The following is a 15,574-nucleotide window of genomic DNA, read 5'->3' on the forward strand; positions in this document are numbered from 1 at the left end:
AGTGCGCGCAAGTCATCATGAAAGTGGGGCGGAGGTTGGTTAATGTTCGGCTGGACCTGTTGTATCACGGGTTCCGGTTGGGTTTGAGGCATTCCGTACGGGTAGCGTTCTTGGTTGGTCATGGGGGGATTATCTTCAGCGTTAGTATTGGGAATCGGTTGAGTCGTCGTCGATTGTCCCTTGCGGGTAACTACCATGTCTCGGTCTCAGTCGGTAGAGTTGAAAAAGGGGCAGAAAAGTCTCTTCGGGCCCCACGGTGGGCGCCAAATGTTCCTGGTGTAGAACACACACTTCAATAATCTTGGTCGTCTCGGGTCAGGAGTAGGGTTACGGTCTTCTCGTTCTTATCCGGGTGGTCCGATGAGAGGGGGGTGTGCCTGCAAAGACACTCCAACGCTCAAGTAAGTGCTCGGCGTAATAAATGCGGTAGTTGAAAAGTTAATTACATACCTCGTTGGGGCTCTATTTATAGACGCTGGTATTGGGCCGTGATTAAGAATTGGGCCCCGAAAAATTAGGGGGCTAATCCAATATATTACGCTAATTAAACTCTATAATCGGTCTGGCAAAGGCACAGAGATTGACCGACCAACCCGACACGTTTCCTCGCTTATGAGTGGTCGGTGGGCTAGGGTGATCGGCGTAATTATTAAGGGGTCGGGTTCTCGGCCTAATCACTCGCGGGCTCGAGTATTCGGCTTACTCGTTCGTGGGCTCGGGTATTCGGCCTAATCGGCCACCATACGGTATAAGTTACATTGCATGGGCAGTTTTAGTATATTAATGTGATTTTGAGTTTGTCTAAAGACTCTAAACTCTAAAATTGGAAACAGTGATAACTTATGTAAGCAAGCATAAAACATTTTTTTTATATAAATAAATGTCACATTTTTTTTATAAAAAAAAGTATGTATAAATACCAGTGTGGGAAGCGAGAACGATTAATTAACCTAGCTAAGTGACATGTTATCCCAAAATTAATTAATATTTAAAGGAATTTAGTGTTAATTGAACGAAGGATGTTGGTTAAATATCACGTACGTACGATATACAAATTAATTTTAAAAGGTCATTATTAGTAATTAATGATGGGCTAATGATGATGAATTTTGATGCATAAAAACCATATACAGGAACGATCCGCTGGGGAAAAAAACTTAACCTTGTTAAGTATCATGATTTGATTGTTTATCCTTTTAATCGGTATTTTAGATATAACAAAAATTTATAATAAATTATATAGAAAAATAAATATTATATTTAAATATATAAATTATATTCAAATTTTTTATACTTAGATATTTTGAAATATATAAGTAATGTTTTAAATTCATGATAAATAATATTTAACTCAATTTAAACTGTGATACAAAGATTATTTTTAGTTTTGATATTTTTTTAATAAAAATGTTTGAATGAATAATTTTGTAAATTCATAATGTATTTGAATGAGGGATTTTAAGAGACGTAGGTTTTAGGAGTTTGAAATTATTGAATTTAAATTAGTTTAATTATAATTTTTATAATTTTTTTAAATATTTTGTTTAAATAAGTTAATTAAAATTCTTAAATTTAATGAAGTAATTTGAATTTTCTCAAGGTAAAAGTGATTTTAAATATATATATATATATATATATATATATATATATATATATATATGAATAGGAATATAATAATACTGGTGTGACTTTTACTAAGTAATATAATGTTTAATAACTTTATGTTAAATGTGAATTTTGTAAATTCAACCGTTAAATTGAAAGTTCTTTACTCTTAAATCATATATACAAAATTTTATATTAATCCAAGATAATTTGATACTTCATTTTTATAAAACAAAGTTGATGTAATATATTCATTTCAAAATATATTAAAATATGAACATTTTGATTACCTTTAAATTATTGTTTAATTTTAACAAAATTTGATATATATAAAATGATATGAATTTTCAATCTAACAGTTAGATTTACAAAATTTATATTTAATATAAAGTTATTGAACGATGTAATATTTAGTAAAAATTACACCGATATTATTATAAGCCTCTTATTTATTTATATATATATATATATATATATATATATTAAGATTAAAAATACATATTAGTTAAATTTTAAACATTAGATAATATTTAATAATTTTTTTAAAAAATTGAATACTCAATAATTAAAAATTCTATTGATATAATTTGAGAAGATAAGAAATAAAAGATAGGAGAAAGAGATACTAAGAATTTGAAATTATAAAATTTTAAATTTTTTATAAATATTTGAATTTTAAATTTTTTATCCAAACAAAATATAAAAAAAAAATATTTCGTTTAAATTTTTCGTTCAAACACACTAATTGATTTCCACTTATTAGAATTAGAATTAATAGCGTGGTAACGGGTGCACAGATTTAGTCTTAATTTGTTAGTCAAAATATTTATTTACCAATATTATTGAAGTGATTTAATAAAAATTAACTAATCTGACCCAGTTTCCAAATATTTTCAACTGATACAAACATATTTTACCCTTCCTTTTACAGTATTGGAAAAGTGAAAACATTAAATTAATTAGCTTTTGATAACTATCTCCACCCTTACTCTCTTCCATTTGCAATCCCAATTTCAGTTATAATCACGACAAATCAAAATTATATACACAAATGAAATAAAATATTACAATGCATCATAACTAATTAATAAAAAGATATGTTTGACCAAAACAATATAATAACATGATAAAGTTATAATTCATTGACATTAAAAACTATCATCCACCTAAAGCCGAATAAACAACAACAAAGGGGAAAAAACAGAAAAAACGAAGTTATCACCGAGATAATCTTTTTGTTTTTTTTTTAGGTAATTAACAATTCTCTAAAAGGCTTATGAAAAATCTCAAACTAGTGATTCAACTATAGGGGTTGATCCATGCTTAAACAAGGTTAGGAGTTCAAATCCTGCTTTATATATGTAGTCACGTTAAATCTTAGAGCCAGTTATTCCACCCTTTCATGTGCCTCCAACCTAGCAAGGAGACGAGGATACAAAAATTAGATAATTTTAAATTCGTAAAAAGAGATCATTATACTAAACAAAACAATGACATTTACCCCTGATACTGTCCCCGTCCATATTACTATCTCTGTCACGCTGCACCAATTTCACCTCCAACTTGCTGAATGTTCCTTTTCTTCAAAATAAGGGTTTCATATGTTCTTCAAAGAAATAATAAATAATTAAAATTAATGATCATCATAAAATTAAGAGATCACAAGCAAAGAAGTTAATCATATAATGAAGTAAACACTGAAAATATATGGTAAAATAATCACATGTACAAAATGCACAAGAACAGATTTCATATAACACCTTATCAAATCAAATGTGGTTGATGGAAACTTCTGTAAAAACTGGTTAACCACCCTTACATCCTCAGCAGATACAGAGAAACATTCATCCACTGTCTCTTTAACCGGCTTTAATCTAACAAGGTTAGGGAATTGAATTTCCACTAAACTAGAATTTGATAGAACCTGCTATATCAGAAAGAAGTGGAAACATATTTCAGTGAATCTTTAGATATATATGAAAAATCTAACAGGCAATATTCTGACGTAAACATGCAAATATTATAGAAACAATACAAAAATCAAATGAAAATGAACTTACACATCTGAAATAGACTTAAAGGTAGCCATCGAGGTTGTCATTTTATTTACATTAGAAAACAGTTGCAACCAGTTTAGGATGATTGGAGAATAAATATCAGAATACGTGTCAATATGTACTTCTTCAAGGAATGTAAGATTGCATGTGGAAGAGAGTTGGTGAGAAGAGGAAAAATCAACGTCAATGATACTAAGAAAACTAAGTTTTGGAGTAGACAGCTGAATATGGTAAGAATCCACTTCCTTCCAAGTATGCAAGCTCAAACTAGAAATGTTAGGATTAGATATGCGTAAGACTTTAACATCCTTAGCCAAACAAAAATTTCCAAGGACCAAAGTATTCAACAAAACACATGTTGAGAAGGGCTCAGCAAAGTCATTGCCATCACATGCAACAAAACAGACATTTTGAAGAAACAAAGATTTTAATGCTGGTTAGTGCAGTGATTTAGGAAGGTTCCAATTAGGGCGAAAATCAGGAATATTAAGGTGAAGAGAATTCAAAGAGGGAAAGAAAAAAATGGAAGGGCAAAACTCATCAACACGATCAGAATATGAAGCTAAATGAATATTCAAGTGCTGACAATTGTGCAACCTAGCATATTCCATTAACCTATTCAGGAGTTGAAGATCAGAGGAAGAGGTTAAAGCGAAATCAAGGTTAAGATGAGAAATAGAGGCATCTCTACCAGAGAGAAGCCCAAAAACAAAGTTATGAAAAGATTTTGGGTGCTGGGGAAGGAAAGGAGATAACTTAAAAAAATAATTAGGAACAGTATAACACTGGAAAGAGAGAGTAGTGAGATGTTTCCAAAGGTTCTTCCACCGTTTAGACAACACACAAGTCGCAACAGCAAAATCTGTCCTTAGAAATTTCATTATGTGAAGCAAAACGTCGTCAGGCAACTCACTGATCCTATCTTTTCCTTCTATCGATGCCTGCAGTGCCCAAAAAACGTGCATTAGACAAATAATCACCTTAAAAGATAATCAGAAAAAGAAAAAAACACATGATATCTAGTTCATAATGCAGTATCAACATGTAAAAATTAGATAAGAGTAGAATGCGAAAATTACCATCGTGGCTTGGGAATTCGTCTGAATAAATCTGGAAGCAAAGTTGAGTAGAATTTTGCTTTTGGATTAGAATGTGTAGATGGGAGCACTAAATAGTGAGAGTGATGCAACGAGCATTCATTATTTTTTGCTTGAGGCTTTTTCTTCAAGTTATCAACTATTATTTGAAAATAATATTTTCAGGAATATAATGATTAGAATAATACTCTCATGAAAGTTAGCGAAGAGAAAGATAAAATAAATAAAAATAAAATTTTAATTATTATGTCAAGAAGATATACTTACTCACTTTCTCTTTTAATTGGGTATAAAATTTTAAGAATAAGGAAGTTATTTTATTTCTAGCTAGGAGTGTTTTATATTCAAAAATAAAATTTTTAATTTTATAATAAACATGAAAAAAAAACACATTTCATATAAATGTATTTTCTGAAATACCGTAAGTTAAATTTGATTTCTTTGTGAGTGTTTTTAGGATTTTTTTAAATTTTATATATATTTTGATTTTTATTTATTAAATATTTAATTAAATATTAATATTTTAAAATAAATTATCATCAAATAAAGAATAAGTCAACAAAAATATTAAATCCACAATGAAGATCAAACTAGATGATATAATAAAATTGAAAATTTTAAAGAATAATAAAATAAGTCAATAATATTTTCAATTGGAATTTCATCTATTATGATTAGATGATATTTAAACCTATAAAAAAATAGATAATAAAATTAAAGATAACAACAAGATTTCCTTTATTAAACTTATTTTATTAGCCAGAACACTTATTTACAGATTTTATAAAAATTAACCCCTAATTATTAAAAGGATATAATATTTCGTGTATGTGATTTATTCTTAGTTAATGTCTCTGTTTCCTTTAATTTGTAACTTTTGACGGAAAATATTTTAATTTATCTATCATTTAAATTTTTAAAATAACATTATTTTTATTTATAAATTATATTTTATGAAAAAATAATATTATAATATGTATAAAATATTAAAGTATGAATAAAAAATTAAAAAATAAATTAAATTACAAATGATTAACAAAATGAAGACATAAAAAAATTTCAGATTCAATTATCCATCACTATGATTATATTTTTGTTTTGCATCCATAAAAAAAAATTTATTATACGCTTATCTATACTAATATATAAGGGGATACCTTTTTCGATAATCACCTTCGTCTCCACTTTTTTTGACCACTATATCTTTTTATTTTAAAAAAAAATTAATCAAATTTAAGAACTTGAAACTAATGAATCTATACTAATACTAATATATAAAGGGGATACCACTTTTAATAACTACTTTTACTTTTCATTTTTATATGAACCATTTTATTTTTCATTTATTTTTTAATAACTATTTTTTTATGAGTAACTTTTCATTTTTTCTTTTTATTTATTTTTTTCTTTTAATACAATGCAGATTCGGAATGCCTTTTTCTTACTATAATTTTCATAAAGAAAATGGATTCAGAGGGTAAAGGTGCAACAATATTAACTCTTAATTAATTATATAGAGGGTCTAGATCTTTTCAATTTAATTAAAATTGTCACATAAATTTAATATTTGTTTTCAAAAAAAATATATCATTTACATTAAAATAAAATATTTTTTTTCATATTCCATTAAACTCTATTTTTATCAAAATTTTCACTTTTCTCATTATCTGCGAGATTAGTAAGAAATATACTTATACATCTGTGAATGATTGAGTCAATGGAGATAATATTAAGAATAACGACGATTATTTTTTATTATTGTATGATTGAGTCTTGCAAGGTGATATAAAGAACTTGTTGAGTGTCAAGAAAAACGATGAACATGAAAAATAACGATGAAAATAAATGGAGCATGAATTTTTTTTATGTTAATGGTATACTTTTAAAAAATATATATATATATAAATCTAGGCGATAATTTTAATTGAGTTAAAAAGACTTAGTCATTTATATAATTAAGAGTCAAGATTGTTACACTTTACCCTCTAAAGTGTTTTATAAATATAGTTGAAAAAGTGAAAACATTCAAATGAGATTTTTTTTTCTCCTTTTAATTCAATTTCAATTATTCTTTGAAAAATTTTATCAACAGCAAAAATATTAAATCCACAATGAAGATCAAACGTAAAATCTTATTCAAATATTTCATTTTTTTGTTGTATAGGTATCAATCATTACGGTTTCAATCAATTTAAATTTAAAATCTTCAAAAGATACAATTAAATGAACAATATTGATTGGCCCATTAATTTGAGACATTAGTGTAAAATGGCTTATGACAATGAGAAAGGGTATCCCCATGATTGTGAAGTAACCCTAAAGTGAGGCTATTTTAGAAATTTGATCTCCTAATTCTAAAGTCATGATACAATATAACAAATAAATTCGTATTTGTCGATAATGTTCGAATCTATTCTAACTTTAACGGATAATATTTTATTTAATTGGACACAATATAAGTATATATATGATTAATATTCGATTTATTCGATAAGGTATGTGGACGGTGATTAGTATATACATACCTGTCGCATACTCATACTCGTAGTTACTTTAAAATTCTAAAAATTTAATTTATTTCTTTTTTAGAATTTACTTAACATTTACATAATTCTTACTCTATTTTAAATTTATTTCAAGTGAAACTTAATTAATGTAATTTTGTAATTATTACTTTATGTTAAAATTTATATTTTTTTTAATATTTTTTATAAAAAAATTAATTAATTTTTAAGAGTGTACAGGATGAGTATAGGTATACCCGATGGAGATGAGGATAATGATGCAAATTCTATGTCTAACGAGTATGGAGACAGGGATGTATATAGGATACGAGAACAGGAATAGGGATACTAAAATTCGTAATCGCCTTGCCCCGTTGTCATCCCTACTTTCTCTTCCTACAATGAATGAAATCATGAGACTCCCCTCCATTAATTTTAAAAAATAAATGTTAACTATACATTTTTTATAAATTAAAATTTATTGGAGAACATAAAATTTGATATGTCGTCTCATATTCTATTTAATAATTACTATCTCTCCTAATTTGGTAGTTTTCAATAATTTTTAACTAATAAGAGTGAGTGTATTAAGAATGATGTGTTAGATAGTGTACACTTCTTTAAAAAAAATTATACTAGATTAGGTTACATTCATTCTATTCTTGAAGAATAAAGAACATCATTTTCTAACTATTAGATTTAATAACACAATTTATTGATCTATTAATTACTAGTATTTTAGTATGTAATGTGCAAACATATGTTTATTATATATATTTAAAATATATAATAAATTATATATAAATAAGAATTTTTTTTTGGTAGAAAATAAGAATATTATGTTTGAATATATATATATATATATACATATTATATTTAAAATTTGTATAAATAAATATTTTTAAACATATAAATTATATTTTATATTCATAATAAATAATTTACATTTTAACACAAAATTGTTTTCATTTATAGATAATTTACTTTTAAATAATAATATTTAATTTATAAATAATTATGATAAATAAAAATAGAATTAGATAAAATGTTAAAAGAATCCCTACAAACTTCCTCATAAAAGAAAAATCCCTAAAAATACTTTCGTACAAGATATTGATTTGTGTTTAATATATATGAATTAATTATTTTAACTAACATTATATAATATTGATTCAATAGTGTTTATCTTATAATCAATCTCTATATATTAAACATGAATCATTCTATAGTATCATTTTTAGATATTTTTCTTCAACAAGAGATTTTTAGAGAATCTTTTAATTTCTTATCTAACTCAATTTTTATTTATCATAATTATTTATAAAACTAAATTTTAATATTTTAAAAATAAATTATCAATAAATAAAATAATTTTGTGCTATAATATAAATTATTATCATAAATCTAACATATAATTTATATGTTCATTTCTATTTATTAGATCAAACTTAGAATAATTATTTGTTCCTTTGTATAAGATCCAATTATTGTCTTATATATTAATTAATTTTAGACTAAAATATCCTTAATTAATGTGTTTTCTCTTAATTTGATAAATTATATTAATTTAAATTATTTAAAGAGCATGCACTTTAATTTGTTAGGAGAAATATGAGAATTAATTAGGAGAGATAAATAGTATAGGACATGTACTCTAATTGGTTATAAGATATATGTGTATTAATTAAAAAAGATAAATAGTATAAGGGTAGTTTTAGAGAAAAAAATTATAAATAGAACAAATTTATTGTTATCTACTAAATTAACTACGTTTCTTAATCTTAATAAATTAGTTTTCCAATGTTTTTTGAATCACCTAAAAAGGAAGTCTATAACTCATGTTATGACCTTTTTAATGAGCAAGAGTCAAGTTTTCAATATTTGGAAAAAAAAATGCTATGATTTTTGTGATTTTCAGCATAGTAGAAGTTTTAATTAAACCTGGAGGTCAATATTAGAGTTGTAGATAATCTTCTTAATTTTCATACGAGATAAATATGATCTTGATGGGATTAGTAGAATTTTATGTGTGTTGTTTTATGTGGAGATTGTCATAATGATATGTTTCTATGTTGATGAGTTGCTTAAGTTGACTATGGGGGGTTCTATGTTGCTTTATAAAATGGATGATAGTTATATGTTGTATGATATTAAAGATGATAATCTAGTTCATGATATGATGAAATTCATCTATGATGATATATAATCATTAAGTTGATTAAAAAGTATCTTTTTGTTTGAAGTTGGTGAAGTAAGTTGTATGATGATCATGATAGACATGTGACGCATGTTTTATGTTGAAAGTTGCATAAAAATTAGAAAAGAGAAAAGTTATTTTCAAAATTTTAAATATCCTATTGTGCGGATAGTTATGGTGCTTTAAGAATCCAAAAGTTGAAAATTCTTTGGTCAATAGGTTGTCTATTGATTGGATAGTTGTTTCAAGTTGTCTCCTCTGGGTCTTTTAGTTAAAACAATATGGTGGAGGCCAAACCATACTTGTCATAAGCAACCAACAAGTAAAGTACAAGATTGGGGTGTCGAAATCCCTCACCAAGTATTGGAAAGGTGCACAATATTTAGAGAATAGTCGATGAGCTAATTCTATACAGAGTTAGTTATGCATGTTAAGGTCATGATAGACTTATACCCAAGTTATTTTATTTCTTACATTAGTACTTGACTTTCTTAGTGTAAGTGGTGAGCTTAAGAAATCAATTTTGGTCACCATGTCAATCGTTGTTTCTAGTTATTATACTAGTTATTTTTGGTCGCCATGCCAACCTTTGTTTTTGGTTTTTCTACCAACCATTGTGATTTAATAAGGTCAAACCACTTAAACTATTCACCTAGTTATAAAAGATATCTATAAGTTATTATGCATGATAACACATCAATTGTTCCGTTGTTTAAGTTGTAATCAAGTGTTCAGTTTTTTAAATTGTTATCAATTGATCAATTATTTTTTAGTTGTTTATGTTGTTAAGTTGTGGATGTTGTAATCAAGTTATTATGCATGATCAATTGTTATGCTTTTAAATTGTAAAGCTAACATGTTTAAGTTGCATATGTTGTTTGGAGTTGGTTCTTCTTTATCTAATGATATGTTGTTTCTTTCACAAACTTACCTTTATTTTTCTATGTTATTGAACTATGACGATCATACTTGTTATAAGAGTAGAATAGGATTAGATTGGAAGGCGTGTTTGGTGTTGATAGCCATGTTGGAGATGGTCTTTTTTTTATGTTTTTTCTGATACAACATATATATAGAGACACTTGACTGACACTAGGACTTTATGTTTTCATTATTGTTATACATGATGTATATTTATTTATATGTATGTACAAGGTTTTGTTGTAACCCCATAAAGAAATTTATGTCTTCAAGTCAATATTGGCAAGAGTGTTTTATGTTTTTCACACCATATGCATATATCTATTATATGAATATCTAGGTATTGTTGCATGATAATCTTAGATTAGTAAACCCTTATACTTTTTGCTACATAATATGTATATTGTACTAAATGTAGTAACATATTGAATCATTATATTACACAAATTAAAATACTATAGTTAACTATAAGTATATATTTATTTATTTATATGATTAAATTACATATAATATTAAAAATTAACAATATTCAAATTAACTCAATCTTATCTTAAATATTATTAGGTCTTGATAGGTCCAACTTCAAAATTGAACTGATTAAAATTTTAGATCGAGTAAAAATATATAAATTCATCCATAAGTACACCTCATTATTAATAATGTCTCTACTACTTTGTCTACTTATAAATTGAGATTAATTACTATTTTTAATAATAAATACTTAGTATCGATAATAATTTAAAATAATAATAATCCATATCTTCTTTCGCATCTCCATGCGGGCAAAACTAAGGAAATTTCGGATATAGAAATAGTGGTAAAAAAAAAAAGAAAAGGTTATCCTATTAAAAACAAAAAAGAAGACCAAGTCAGCTATAGTTAACACAAATAATCCCATAAGATAACATTAATGGTTGTTCACCCTAACTGTTGACCGACTTTAGGCCAACCAAATCTTGACGTATAGATCATGCTCATTAATTTTGACCCTCTTAACCAGTACGGAATTTAAGCTTTTAGGGCATGCTAAGCTAAATCAATATTCAAAGCATATAATAAAATTAAATATATATGCCGGTTAGTTATATTCAAAACACGATTGCAATGTAGATTCGTAAACGAAATGTCAAACAAAGCTGTGGAATTCAAATGCACTGGCCCAATTGTCTATTTATTTCTCTTTATTTTTAATGCATATGATTTTTCTATATATGTATTTTTATAATTTACGGTATAAATATTTGTATACTATCTTCTAACTTAATATTATTGTGTATTATAAACTTATAATAACTAATTTAAACTAATTTTGAATATTTTTCATTAGCTAACCACGTAAAACTTTTATGGTAATAGTGAGACAGTTAATTTCGCATTTTGATGAATTAATGTTTACACGAGATTACATTTACAATTTATTTTACTAATAAGTTGTTAGTTTGGATGAAACTGAATCTAGTTTCTTCATATAATGTCTTAATTTGATTTTGATAGATAAAAAACATGGTTTTGGACTATCAACAAAAATCTATTAAATATAGTGTTACAATTTGACAAAGATTAGTTATAACATAACCAGAAAATATTTTATATTAATAATATAATTATAAAAAAATGTTTATAATTTATTTATATTATAAATTTTAATTTATAAACAAAAATGAATACTTGTATTTTTTACATATTAGTTATTATAACTTGTTTCATAATTCACTTCAATTTAAAATTATTTTTGCCGAGTCTAAATTTAAGATATTAGATTTTAAATGTTCTAAAAACAAACTTGAAGTATACTTTTGATTAATTTAAACTCGGTAGTGTCTTACAGTTTTTAAATAATTACGAAAGAATAATACAATTTCTTGGATCAATGAATAATATATATATATATATATATATATATATATATATATATATATATATATATATATATATATATATATATTATGAATCTGAACAATAAAAGGGATTATTTTATTTAGTATATAAATTTTTGAATAATTTTATTCTTAGAATCATCTCTCGAACTATTTTTTTATAATTTTTTTATTATTTTTTAATAATTACTCTTATAACTTTTTTATTTTTATAACTGTAACTACAAAAAAAGATTCATACTTTTTTATTCTTAACAGTTCATTTTTGTTTTGTTTTTTTTTTAAATATGATATATAACATTAAAATTAGTATATTATATATACACGTTATTAATAAAGAGATATCCATTTTTACTCCACACGAGATTTTTATTGAACTATTTTATATCTATAATTATTTTCAAAATCACTCTCTTTTTTTTTTGTCTTTTAGTTTGTGATTAAATTTTATTTTACTCTCCAAACATTTCACACTTTCTAATTAACTAATCATTTTTATAATTTTTTTTTGTTTTTTAAAAAGAATAAAAGCAGGAATCATTTTTTTCCTAATATTAATAAATTAAGTTGAGTGAATCTTATCCTATACTATTAAGTCTTAGTAAGATGAAATTTAAATTCTTGATGAAAATTTTACATGAAGTTAAAGCACAAAATAGGGAAAGAATTGATCGTATTTATTGGATTTGATTGAAGATGTCGTAAATGGTAATGCATGGATGGATGGCATGAGCATGACATCCATGATCCCATGTTATGCTGGATGTTCCTTAGGCGTATGCTGTTTTCTCAATTATCTACAGTTAACTGCATTGCATTGCGTTTCAGTGTCGGAAGGGCGCACAAAAGACAATATTTTTAAAAAATATATGTCAAATTATTATATTTAAGAGAAATAAAAACTGTATACTACCCATTAGGTCAGAGTGGTATGGAGAGTTTAAATAGCACATAATCAATTATTTACATAAAAAAACAAAATATAAATAAACTGTAAGAGAAAGAAATACAGAAAAAATAGAATAGAAATATGCATAAGAAAAAAATGAAGTTAAATTATTAAGGTTATATTGTATAATTTTAATTGTTTCATTCACAAATAAATTATTTTTTTTTAGCATTAAGGACCCAAATTACTAGGAACGTGTGTTGATATAGAATCATTCTACTGTAATTAATAATCTTAAATTTGAATCCTAGATATTCGAAAAGAACTTTATTGTTCATTGTTGATGATACTTTTCAAATTTAAACTAGAATGTTTTAGGTAGGTTACCCTTACTAAAAAAATAGTGGAGGCGAATATAGTTGTTTAATGATGATAAGAAAATTAAGAATTAGAAAATGGGTGCAGTGGAGAAGATTAGTTGGAGACGTGGCATGCAGTGTGGTGTGTGGGGCCCAGGCGTACGCTATGTTATGGGGGTTTAGCAGACAGATGAATAAAAGGTTGGTGCGTGTGGCTCATGGCGCATTCTGGTTCGCTTATTCGTTTCCTTGTCATATTCTCATCGCTCAACTTTCCTCTCATTGGACCCTTCTATTTCTTTCCTACATCAACTGCATTGGCCCACTCTCCCATTCTTTCATTCTACAGATGTAATTTAAGTGAGCTGTGAGAAAATATTGTTCACATAATATAATAAATAAATAAATATATATATATATATATATATATTTAAATAAGTAAAATAAAATAAGAAAAAAATAGAGAAAATACATTGAAGATTTCACGTTACTGATTACGTGGACAAAATAAAGCAACTAATTGAAGATTATTTTTACCTTATAAATTAGTTTTGCAAAAAGTAACTTTAAATTCACATCCTTAATAAGATAGTAGGAATTTATATTAATAATTATTATTACAATATTATAACCTCTTTTATTGAGTTATCATTATATCATCTATGTGTAATTTTGTAAAATGCTTGAGAAGTGTGAAAAAGTACATTAAATTGTAGATCCTACATGTATTGGTTATGATAAAGATAGGGTACGTGTTTGTTTTAATATAATCTTTAAAATAAATTTTTTTTAAATTCCTTATTAAAAACAAATTTTAATTTTGATAAAAAAATCCTTAAAAATTATAATTATAATTTGAAAAGACTATGAATATATACAAATTTTATAAAATTAAGTTAAATTCATAAATTATACGCATGTAAAAATATTTTACATTATCACTACATAATCATTAAACTAATTAATATATATATATATATATATATATATATATATATATATATTAAACACATTTTTTAACTTGATGTCAAATAGACCAATAAAAAGATTAGGATAAAAATTATTTTTTTGAACTTTAAAAATAAAATAAAATAACTCTCCAAAGGGTTATTAATTTTTTTTTTAATTTTTTCTTCATCTTTGTTAAATTTTTATCATATTTGTAACGATCCACTAAATTACTATACTTAATTATCTAATTATCAACAACATAAATATAATATACTTATATTGGTTAACATACAAATAATTTATGAATAAACATATATAATATATGTGTAAAAATATAAAAAAATTAACTAAATTTTTACAAATATTTTCCTCATAGAACATATCTTATATATACACGCACGCGCGCGCACACACACACATATATATATATATATATATATATATATATATATATATATATATATATATATATATATATATATTTATATTTATATGATTCAAAACCTAAAATATATATAATCTTAGTTTATCGGTGAAACAACATAATACACTAATTATAAAATAATACACTAATTATAAAAGAGTTGTTTAAAAAGGTCAACATTATCATCATCTATGTGACCTAAAAAAAAGCTCTACATGAAATAGTAATAAATTTTGTTGATCGTTAAATAGTGTTTTTTTTTTTAGTAGTTGTTGTTGCTTGTTTTATTATAAGTGAAATTGCAAAAAAATTAGCGTGCAGATGGATGTTGCTGCAATGTGTGAACCGCAATCTAAAACCTGATTTGGTCTATTATAAGAATCTTAAGCAATTCAGCCTTTCATTTACTTATACATCCACGAGCCGAGTCAGTAATTTCATTTTATTTTTCTTTTTCATTGTCACATCCGCATCACCAATACAATACTCTTCACCTCCTCTTCCTGATCCTGTAGGTCACACCACCAAGAAAGGTGATAAGTGATTACTAAAAGCAAAGCTTGAAAACAGACATAGGAATGCCGAATGCAATAGTAAGAGAGCGAGAGAAAAGCATGTCATTATATCAATAAAATAAAAGACTTAATAAGATCCCTAAAGTTCTCCCACCAAATAAATTAGTTTTTTAATTAC

At 25.4% G+C, this 15,574-nt stretch overlaps 1 pseudogene across 1 annotated transcript; it reads right to left on the reverse strand.

Moving 5' to 3' along the window:
* Positions 1 to 2,841: 2,841 nt before the first annotated feature.
* On the reverse strand, positions 2,842 to 4,642 carry LOC109789113 (putative F-box/FBD/LRR-repeat protein At5g22670; annotated as a pseudogene). Its single transcript, XR_014432846.1, has 3 exons — positions 3,668 to 4,642; positions 3,366 to 3,529; positions 2,842 to 3,211 (listed from the first exon to the last, which is right to left on the reverse strand). The product of XR_014432846.1 is annotated as a putative F-box/FBD/LRR-repeat protein At5g22670 (transcript).
* Between the last annotated feature and the right edge of the window lie 10,932 nt (positions 4,643 to 15,574).

This window comes from Cajanus cajan, chromosome 3, assembly GCF_000230855.2.
Source record: "Cajanus cajan strain Asha chromosome 3, NIPB_CcT2T_4, whole genome shotgun sequence".
NCBI classification, from domain to species: Eukaryota; Viridiplantae; Streptophyta; class Magnoliopsida; order Fabales; family Fabaceae; genus Cajanus; species Cajanus cajan.